The sequence below is a fragment of the Heterodontus francisci genome, unplaced genomic scaffold (genome assembly GCF_036365525.1).
Source record: "Heterodontus francisci isolate sHetFra1 unplaced genomic scaffold, sHetFra1.hap1 HAP1_SCAFFOLD_397, whole genome shotgun sequence".
NCBI lineage: Eukaryota > Metazoa > Chordata > Chondrichthyes > Heterodontiformes > Heterodontidae > Heterodontus > Heterodontus francisci.
Window position 1 is genome coordinate 713723 of NW_027140767.1, and position 11601 is coordinate 725323.

The window sequence follows — 11601 nt, forward strand, 5'->3', positions numbered from 1 at the left end:
CATACTTCTTTCATTTAAGCTTAGTTATCTCGGCACCCACTTGTATTAATATCTAACCTCTTGTACCAAAAGTAGGGAGTGAAATAGTTATTCCACTCTGTTTTCACAAAATATAGAGTGGTTCAATTTTTTGCCAAATTAATTAATTTTACGATTCACAGCTGCATCATTTCAATGTATGGGTTTTCTGCCTAAATATTTGCGATAAATGCATTAGTATTGAGTTGTGTAACATTCCTCTGTCCGGTATTTGATGAAGCTGTTAAACAGTTAATTGGAAGAAAGGTTCACTCTTGCATGCGACAGATGCGGCACTGTTAAAATTGTTGAAATATCAAAGTGATTACATTTACATTGTGGTCCGGCCAATGATCACATCTCAGAGTAGGACAGAGTCCTAAGTTCTTCAGGAAGTCCTTGCTCCAGTTGTTTTCTTTGATCATGCTGTTCCTGAATGTGTCCTGTCCAGCAGGTTGCTGATGCCTCTTGACCCAGGTAACAGAATCGAGCCATTTGATTCATTGCATTCTTGAGAGTAGCTGCACAATTTCAGTGGCGGGTTTGTTTGGGGACTGTGTCGAGTTTCCCTCATGTTCCCACATAACATTTTTGCCAATTAATGAAATCTGTGAGCTCTGGTTACCGACCCTGCTGCCAGTTGAAAACAATTTCCCTTTCTTTACCCAATCAAAAACTGTCTTAATTCTGAACATCGGGATTAAATCTCCCCCGAACATTCTTTCCTCCAAGGAGAACAATCCCAGCTTCTCCAGTCTCTCCCCATCACTGAAGTCCTTGTGCTGAGGACTGTTTTTGCCGAAGGATGTTTGGGCAGAAATCTGCTTCTGCTGCAGTGGTGATCCTGCTCTGTGTTTCCTGGAACATTTTGTCTCTCCAGCGCATGGCCGAGAATTCCAGGGAATTTTCACTGTCTCGCAATAATTGTATTGGAAAGACGCCCAATGTAATCACTATCTGAGGGTGGGAGTGGAAATTCAGATTTGCTGGGCAGGAGCTGAAATCCGCCACTGCAGCTTTTACAAGAGGACGCTTAGGTTCTCCTCAGTGACAGTGTTTGAGGTTGGGAACTTCCTGCTGTGAAATGGTAGGAGACGGTCAGCTGAATGCATTCTCTCACTAACATCAACCAGCGCAAATTTATACCTCGAACTGTATGGGGAGCTGGCAATGAACCGCAAGGTGGTATAGTGAAGCGATCTGGGTTTGGGTGTGGTGAATACAACCTCTCAGTGTCTGCATTGCTGTCTGTGCAAATTAATGCATACAAAATATTGACAATAAATTCTCTGAAGAAAATATTTACCATAGTCTTTACAGCGGTAATCTGTGGGGAGAAACAGATTTGTCTTAACATTGCCTGCTGAGAACCATTGGAGATTTACCTCTTCAACAAAATTGGTTCAGGAACCGCAACGTTCAGTATTGCACGGATTAGGGATTGGTGTCTAACTTTAAAACATTAAATGGACATTATCACACATGCGCATTTCATTGAAACTTTTTGATCACTGCACCCCTCTGTAGGAATATTTACCTACCTGCAACAAAGGAAATGGTTTTTCATCTCTGTTTTCACAAAGCATGAATTGGCTGAAATTTTTTTCCACAATAATTTATTTTACATCATTTTAATTTATAAGTTTTCTGCCTGAATCTTTGTGATAAATGAATTAATGGACAGTATTGAGTTGTATGGCATTCCTCTGTCCGCTGTTTAATGCAGCTGTTAAACTGCTCATTGTGGAAAAATAGTTCAATCTTGTATGATACAAGGGCAGCACTTTTTAATCCAGTTTGTTGAAATATCAACTTGGATGAATTTACATTGTGGTCTGGCCATTGATCACATCTCAGAGTAGGACAATGTCCTGATGTGTTCAGGAAATCCTTGCTCCAGTCGGTTAGATTTCCTGGGCAGCAGCTGAAATCCGCCACTGTCGCCTTTGAGAGAGGACGCTGACTTTCCCCTTGGTGGCAATATTTGAGGTTGGGAATGAGGTGCTGTTGAAATAGTGGGAGAGGGGAAGGTGAATCCATTTCTGTCACTATCAACTGGGGAAAGTTACACCTGTAACAGTTTTGGAACGTGTCAGAAGGAGCCAAAGAGTAGCGGGAGGTGTAGTGAAGGGATTTGGGTTTGGGTATTGTGAACATGATCTCTGAATGTCAGAATTATTGTTTCTGGACATTGATACAAACAAAAAATTGACAATCAATGATTTGAATAAAAATATTTACCATAGTCTTGTTGGGGGTAATCTGTGTGGCGAAACAGATTTGTGTTAACATTGGCAGCTGAGAATCATGTGATTTACACATCTTGAACACAATGGTTTCAGTCTCTGAAACATTCAGCATGGGTTGGGATTGGTGTCGATCTTTGAAACATTAAATGGACATTACCATTCATACTTCATTCATTTAAGCTTAGTTAGAACATAGAACATAGAAAAATACAGCACAGAACAGGCCCTTCGGCCCACGACGTTGTGCCGATCCTTTGTCCTCTGTCAAGGACAATTTAATCTATACCCCATCATTCTCCTTTATCCATATACCTATCTAAAAGCCGTTTGAAAGTCCCTAAAGTTTCTGACTCAACAACTTCCCCAGGCAAGGCATTCCATGCCCCGACCACTCTCTGGGTAAAGAACCTTCCCCTGACATCCCCCTTATATCTCCCACCCTTCACCTTAAATTTATGACCCCTTGTAACGCTTTGCTCCACCCGGGGAAAAAGTTTCTGACTGTCTACCCTATCTATTCCCCTGATCATCTTATAAACCTCTATCATGTCACCCCTCATCCTTCTCCGTTCTAATGAGAAGAGGCCTAGAATGTTCAGCCTTTCCTCGTAAGACTTATTCTCCATTCCAGGCAACATCCTGGTAAATCTCCTCTGCACCCTCTCCAAGGCTTCCACATCCTTCCTAAAATGAGGCGACCAGAACTGCACACAGTACTCCAAATGAGGCCTTACCAAGGTCCTGTACAGCTGCATCATCACCTCACGGCTCTTAAATTCAATCCCTCTGCTAATGAACGCTAACACCCCATATGCCTTCTTCACAGCCCTATCCACTTGAGTTGCAACTTTCAACGATCTATGCACATAGACCCCAAGGTCTCTCTGCTCCTCCACATGCCCAAGAACCCTACCGTTAACCCAGTATTTTGCATTCGTGTTTGTCCTTCCAAAATGGACGACCTCACACTTTTCAGGGTTAAACTCCATCTGCCACTTTTCAGCCCAGCACTGCAACCTATCCAAGTCCCTTTGCAGACGACAATAGCCCTCCTCGGTATCCACAACTCCACCAACCTTTGTATCATCTGCAAATTTACCGACCCACCCTTCGACTTCCTCATCCAAGTCGTTAATAAAAATCACAAACAGGAGAGGACCCAGAACTGATCCCTGCGGCACGCCACTGGTAACTGGGCTCCAGGCTGAGTATTTACCATCTAAGACCACTCTCTGCCTTCTATCAGTTAGCCAATTCTTAATCCAACTGGCCACATTCCCCACTATCCCATGCCTCCTGACTTTCTCCATAAGTCTACCATGGGGGACCTTATCAAATGCCTTACTAAAATCCATGTACACCACATCCACTGGTTTACCCTCATCCACTTGCTTGGTCACCTGCTCAAAGAATTCAATCAGGCTTGTGAGGCAAGACCTACCCCTCACAAAACCGTGCTGACTGTCCCGAATCAAGCAGTGTCTTTCCAGATGCTCAGAAATCCTATCCCTCAGCACCTTTTCCATCAACTTGCCTACCACCGAAGTAAGACTAACTGGCCTGTAACTCCCAGGGTTGTTCCTATTCCCTTTCTTGAACAGGGGCACAACATTTGCCACCCTCCAATCACCTGGTACAATCCCCGTCAGCAGAGAAGATGAAAAGATCATTGCCAGCGGCTCTGCAATTTCATCCCTTGCTTCCCATAACATCCTTGGATATACCCCGTCAGGCCCGGGAGACTTGTCTATCTTCAAGTTATTCAAAAACCCCAACACATCTTCCCTCCTAACGAGCACTTCCTCGAGCTTACCAGTCTGTTTCACACCGTCCTCTTCAGTAATACACCCCTTCTCATTCGTAAATACCGAAGAGAAGTACTCATTCAAAACCTCACTTATCTCTTCCGGCTCAACACACAGTCTCCCGCTATTGTCCTTGACCGGACCTATGGTCCCCCTAGTCATCCTCATATTTCTGACATACGCGTAAAAGGCCTTGGGGTTTTCTTTTATCCTACCCGCCAAGCATTTTTCATGCCCTCTCTTAGCTCTCCTAATCCCTTTCTTCAGATCCTTCCTGGCCATCTTGTATCCCTCCAGAGCTATGCCTGTGCCCTTTTTCCTCAACTTTATATACGCATCCTTCTTCTTCCTAACAAGACTCTCAACCTCTCTTGTCAACCACGGTTCCCTCACATGACCATCCCTTCCCTGTCTGACAGGGACATGCTTATCAATGGCCCCTACTATCTGCTCCTTGAAAAAGTTCCACATTTCGACCGTGCCCTTCCCTGCCAGCATATGCTCCCAACTTATGCTCCTCAGTTCCTGCCTGACAGCATCATATCTACCCTTCCCCCAATTGTAAACCTTGCCCTGTTGCACATACCTATCCCTCTCCATTACCACAGTGAATGCTACAGAATTGTGATCACTATCTCCAAAGTGCTCGCCCACCAACAGCTCTATCACTTGCCCTGGTTCATTACCTAGTACCAAATCCAATATTGCCTCCCCTCTGGTCGGGCAGTCTACATACTGAGTCAGAAAAGCTTCCTGGACATACTGCATCCTCTCGTATGAATATCTAACCTCTTGCACCAAAGGTAGAGAGTGAAATAGTTATTCCACTCTGTTTTCACAAAATATGGAGTGGTTCAATTTTTTGCCAAAATAATTAATTTAAACATTCACAGCTGCATCAATTTAATGTATGCGTTCTCTGCCTAAATATTTGCGATAAATGCATTAATATTGAGTTGTGTAACATTCCTCTGTCCGCTATTTGATGAAGTTGTTAAACAGTTAATTGGAAGAAAGGTTCACTCTTGCATGATACAGATGCGGCACTGTTAAAATTTTTGAAATATCAAAGTGATGAAATTTACATTGTGGTCCGGCCAATGATCACATCTCAGAGTAGGACAGAGTCCTAAGCTCTTCATGAATTCCTTGCTCCAGTTGTTTTGTTTGTTCATGCTGTTCCTGAATGTGTCCTGTCCAGCAGGTTGCTGATGCCTCTTGTCCCAGGACCAGAATCGAGCCATTTGATTCATTGCAATCTTGAGAGTAGCTGCACAATTTCAGTGGTGGGTTTGTTTGGGGACTGTGTCGAGTTTCCCTCATGTTCCCACATAACATTTTTGCCAATTAATGAAATCAGTGTGCTGTGGTTATCGACCCTGCTGCCAGTTGAAACAATTTCCCTTTCTTTACCCAATCAAAAACTGTCTTAATTCTGAACATCGTGATTAAATCTCCCCCGAACATTCTTTCCTCTAAGGAGAACAATCCCAGCTTCTCCAGTCTCTCCCCATCACTGAAGTCCTTGTGCTGAGGACCTTTTAATGCTGTTTGTTGAAATATCAACTTGGATGAATCTACATTGTGGTCTGATCATTGATCACATCTCAGAGTTGGAAATAGTGCTGATGTGTTCAGGAAATCCTTGCTCCATTCGGTTTGATTTCCTGGGCAGCAGCTGAAATCTGCCACTGTAACCTTTGAGAGAGGACGCTGTCTTTCCCCTCGGTGACAATACTTCTTTCATTTAAGTTTAGTTATCTCTGCACCCTCTCGTATGAATATCTAACCTCTTGCGCCCAAAGCAGAGACTGAACTAGTTATTCATTTCCGTTTTCTCTAAGTATGGTTCGTTTGAAATCTTTGCAAATTAAATTTGCTCCAATTGTCTTGCTTGTTCATGCTATTCCTGACTGTGTCCTGTCGTGCTGGTAGCTACAGGCATTTGACCCAGGTCACAAAGTCAGGTCATTTTATTCATTTCAATTTTCAGAGATATTCCACCATTTCAGAGGTGATTTCGTTTCGAGACTGTTTCTAGTTTCTCGTCATGTTCCTACGTGGCATTTTTGCTAATTATCTTAAAACCGTGTCCTCTGGCTGCTGACACGCCTGCGAGTGGAAACAATTTCTCCTTCTTTAATGCATCAAAAGCCTTCATAATTCTGAACATCTCAATTAAATCTCCCCTTGACCACGCCTGCAGTAGTCATCTGCTCCGTGTTCGCTGGAACATTTTGTCCCACCAGCACATGACTGGGAATCTCAGGGATTTTGCCCCATCCCACTATATGAGTGCAGCCCAAACACTCCCACTGAGCAAGCCACTCAGTTGTATCAAACCGTTACAAATTCTGCGTAAATGAATGAAACTGGATGGACCACCCGACCTCGACCTAGGCACTGGAGATGACACAGGCAAACACTGCCCTGTCGACTCTGCAAAATCCTCCTTACTAACATCGGGGGGCTTGTGTCAAAATTGGGAGAGCTGTCCCACAGACTAGTCTATCAGCAACCTGACATATCATACTCACTGAATCATACCTTGCAGACAATGCCTCAGACACTGCCATCACCATCCCTGGGTTTGTCCTGTCCCACTGGCAGGACTGTTCCACCAGGGGTGGCAGCACAGTGGTATACAGTCGGGGGCAGTTTGCCCTGGGCGTCCTCAAAATCGACTCCAGACCCCATGAAGTCTCGTGGTATCAGGTCAAACATGGGCAAAGAAACCTCCTGGATTACCCTCTACTGCCGCCCCCCCCCCCCCCCAATCCCACACCCCCGCCTTGGCTGATGTGCATGTACATTGTGGACTGGCCAACAATCACTTCTCAGGGCAGGACAGAGACTAGAGTTGCTCACTTGTGGAACAGATGAGAAGCGGACAATGAGAAGCGGGATAGTTCAGTGAAGGGATTTGTGAATAGTATCTCTCAGAGTGTCAGCATTGCTTGTTTCTGGAGATATAAATATGTAAAAATTCGTCAATAATTTCACACAATTATAGTATTTACCTTCTTGTGATTGAGAGAAAGAAACATGTGTTATCATTATCTGCAGAGAATCAAGGTGAGATGCACATTTTCAACACAATCTGTTGAGTAACTTCACATTTGAGTATGGGGTGGGGACAATTGGTTTTGGGAGGGTATTACCTTGGGCTTTTCTCATACAGCCGGTGCCCTCTCTGTGCTATTGAATCACAAGATGATTGGCTAGAGATTGGAATTCCATGAGCAGGATTGGAAATGCGCTCTTGTTGCTTTTCCATTGTTAAGCATCTGTGTTGGGTCCTCAACTATTTACTGTTTTCATTAATGACTGCTATTATGGGATAGCAAGTTTTCCTTTCCAAATTTGACAAAGACATAGGAATAAGAAGCATTGCGAGCAGTGTAGACAAAAGTGTAAAATTATGAAGAGCTATTGGTAGATTAAATGATTAAATAAAAATGATTTCAAGGTAGGCAGATGTCCAGTTAACCAATTTGGACCTTAAAATAATAGAACTGGCTACTGTTTAAATGGTGAAAATCCAAAAACAGTGGAGGTCCAAAAAGACTTGGGCGTCCAGGTACACGGATCATTAAAATATCTTGAAGAAATGCAGGAAGTAATCAAAAAGGCAAATGGAATGCTAGCCTTTGTATCCAGAGAATGAGAATATAAGAGGATTGAAGTCCTGCTTCAGATATACAAAGCCCTGGTTAGACCACACTTGGAGTTACTGTGAGCAGTTCTGGGCACCACACTTGAGGAAGGATATATTGGCCTCGGAGGGAGTGCAGTGTAGATATACCAATGATACCTGGGTTCTAAGGGTCAACGAGGCAAGATTATATAAACTAGAGTTATATTCCTTGGAATTTAGAAGATTAAGGGGTGATTTCATCAGAGTTTTCAGGAATTAAGTGGAACAGCTAGAGTCGATAGAGAGAAACAATTTCTGCTGGTTGGGGAGTTTAGAGTTAGAGGACACTATTTAAAAATCAGAGCAAGATCCTTCCGGAGTGAAATTAGGAAACACTTCTTCACGCAAAGGGCGTAGAAGTTTGGAACTCTCTTCCACAAATAGCAATTGATGCTGGATCGATTGTTAATGTTAAAACTGAGACTTATATTTTTAATCAACAATGTTGAGGCATATGGAGTTAGGTCACAGATCGGCCCTGATCACATTGAATGGCAGAACAGGATCAAGAGCCTGAATGGTCTCCTCCCATTCTTATATTCCTACTGGACAATCGGAGCTCCATCCCGAGGCAGCAACCTGTGTCCATGATCTACACTGGACACTCAGATCGTCATCTAACACTGCTCCAAAACTGTCTAAGTTCAGTGAATGAACAAGTCAGCACTTTGTTCCTTACCTGCCATGGTCCCGGCAATCAGTCCGAATAGGAGAAGGAGACACAGGTATTTCATGGTTGCGGTGCGTTGTCTGCCTCCAGGTGAGGTGCTTTGTGCACTGTGGACTCTGGATTTATATACATTTTATGACCAACCTCTCAGAACTGCTGAGCAACTTTTGGCTCCACTTAGAACAGGTGATGTTCTGTTTTAAGCATGAATCAACTTTTCTATCAAACATGGCAAAGGGTCAATAAACAGGCGATGAAATGTCAGCCAAAAGATAAAGCATGAATTGGAGCGCTGAGCAACATGTGTTCATTTTACTAGCCACCAACCCCGGCCTGAACAACCCGTCAGAATTCACAGACATACTGAAACAAGGCCCCTGTGTAAGGCAGAAAGCAACAGAGGGTCAGTTTTTTTTGGCTGAGGGTTGGTGGAGAATGGAGGATGTGGGGTCAATGCTCCGGTAATCGTGGAGTTGGACAGAAGTTTGACAGAAGCATGTTTACATGTGGGGGCTGTTTATCCACCCAGGATGTGATTTGGCAGCAGAAAAGATCACCTCCCAAAATCAGCAGATTCAAATTAGCCATAAGCATTTCTCCATTAGGAGACACTGGGTCTAAAGACAGTTACCTATACACTGACTGGGATCTTTCAGTCCTAGTCTGTCCACTGACTGGTGTCTCTCAGTCCCTCTCTCTCAGGGTGATATCTGTACACTGACTGCTGTCTCTCAGTCCCTCTCTCTCAGGGTGATATCTGTACACTGACTGGTGTCTCTCAGTCCCTCTCTCTCAGGGTGATATCTGTACACTGACTGGTGTCTCTCAGTCCCTCTCTCTCAGGGTGATATCTGTACACTGACTAGTATCTCTCAGTCCCTCTCTCTCAGGGTGATATCTGTAAACTGACTTGTGTCTCTCAGTCCCTCTCTCTCAGGGTGATATCTGTACACTGACTGGTGTCTCTCAGTCCCTCCCTCTCAGGGTGATATCTGTACACTGACTGGTATCTTACAGTCCCCCTCTCTTAGGGAGATCTCTGTACACTAACTGGTATCTCTCAGTCCCTCTCTCTCAGGGAGATATCTGTACACTGACTGGTGTCTCTCATTCCCTCCTCTCTCAGGGTGATAGCTGCTTGATTTCCTGTTTCACAGATGCCACATCACATACTCGAATGCTGGCTCCCGCCATCTCCTCCCGTCGCCCACACTGGACCAACCGAATTTTCATGTGAGCTGTTACAGCATTTGTGATAAAGGGTCTAAGAACACCAGATAAAGGAACAAACAGTCTGAAAATCTCCAATAGGAAGGTTAGATAACGATCCACATGGCATTCAATCAGGTCCTTTCTATGTTCCCCTGCTTGCCAAGATACATGTAGTAACGTGGCACATTGTGTGTGTCACCTGGCAGAGTGGGAATGGGGGAATGTGTAAAGTTGGCTGGGAGGAAGAGGTGACTTTGGATCTCTGGTTCCCGAAGCTCTCCATCACTGGGGGTTTTCCTCCCCTCATGTCTGAATCTGTTGTCGATTCATTGACATAGATGCATTGCTGTGATTGGTCAATAACTCCCTGTACAACATGACTATTAGGATGATAGAAGGTGAACCAGATGGACCTTGATGTGTTTTCATCCAGTAATTCCTGTGTTAAAGGGGGAGAAGAGGTTCCTGAAATAAGGACCAGTCCAGAATTCCCTGAATCAATGTTGGCAACTGGGAGTTTGTCTGGAAGAGTTTGTGTTTCTTGAGCTTTTAACTTGTTCTTGGGATATGGGCAGCGTCGCCAAGGCCAAACATATTCCCCAACTCTAAAAGAAAAGATTTGCATTTCTATAGCGCCTGTCACCACCTCAGGATGTCCCAAAGTGCGTTACAGACAATGAAGTGCTGTCACAGTTGAAATGTAGGAAATACAGCTGTCAATGTGCGCACAGCAAGCTCCCAGAAGCAGCGATCTGGTAATGATTAGAGATAATCTGCTTTTTTTAAGTGATGTTTATTGAGGGATAAATATTGAGCAAGACATCAGGGGTAACTCTCCTGCTCTTATTTGAATTTGTGCCATGGGATCTTTTACATGAGAAGTTAGACAGAGCCTTGGTTTAACACCTGATCCAACAGACCACCTCTGACACTGCGGTGCTCCCTTAGTGCTAGTGTGGAGTGACAGCCTGGATATTGTCCAAGTTCCTGCAAATGGGATTTGAACCCACAACCTCCAACAGAGCCGAGCATGCTATTAACTGAACAGCTGGGACAGTCATGGTTTCTGGTCCTAGCTCACAAATGACCTGATTTATCAAATTCAATCACACGATTTACAAGGGGTTCAAACTTGCGACCTTGGGATGTCAATTCCGATCCCAGACGCACTGCACTACTGTAGCTCGTTAAAGTGACACATCGATGGTGTAGCGCCCCTGTTCCTTCCTCCCTTTTTCCTCCAGGAACTGAATCTTCCTGGTTTTGGTACCCTGCTGTTCATGCATGCCTCACCCAGCAGAATAGGCTAACAGCAAGTGGTGTAAGTGAAATACAAAACCATGAAATATGATAATTTAAATATTAGACACCAAAACACAATCTGGGGACACTACCAGGGGCCATTTAATCACCAAGGAGGACCACATTTTCTTTGGTAAGTGGGTTGGTTAGAGAGTTACACTAATAGTTCTCACAATTTAGTGTTTGACCTTTTCAGTTTTCTATTTGATCAGTAACCTGCTCCAAGCATCAACGTGGCACCTTCAAAATTAATACTTGTGGAAAGCAAATGGGTCAAGCAATGAGCTGCCGAATGAAACGGGTCAGCTTATCTGGTCCTTGCCAAGCGTCTGGGCCTTTGATTAAACAAGTAAACACTGATTGTGGGAACTGGGAGTAGAGTGTTGGCCAGAGTTTAAAGTTCATGAGTTCACAGCATAGGAGGAGGCCAATTTACTCATTGTGCCTTTGCAAGAGTGATCCAGAATTAATCCCACTGCCCCGCACCCTCCCCATCGCCCTGTATCCTCCTCAGTTTCATATATTTATCCCATTTGCCTTTAAAAATATGCACTGCAATTTTCCTTTGCACCTTCTGTGACAAAGCATTCAAGAGGACAACAACCCTCTGCTCACTCTCTCAGTTACAGCTTTGAACTGTTCACCTCC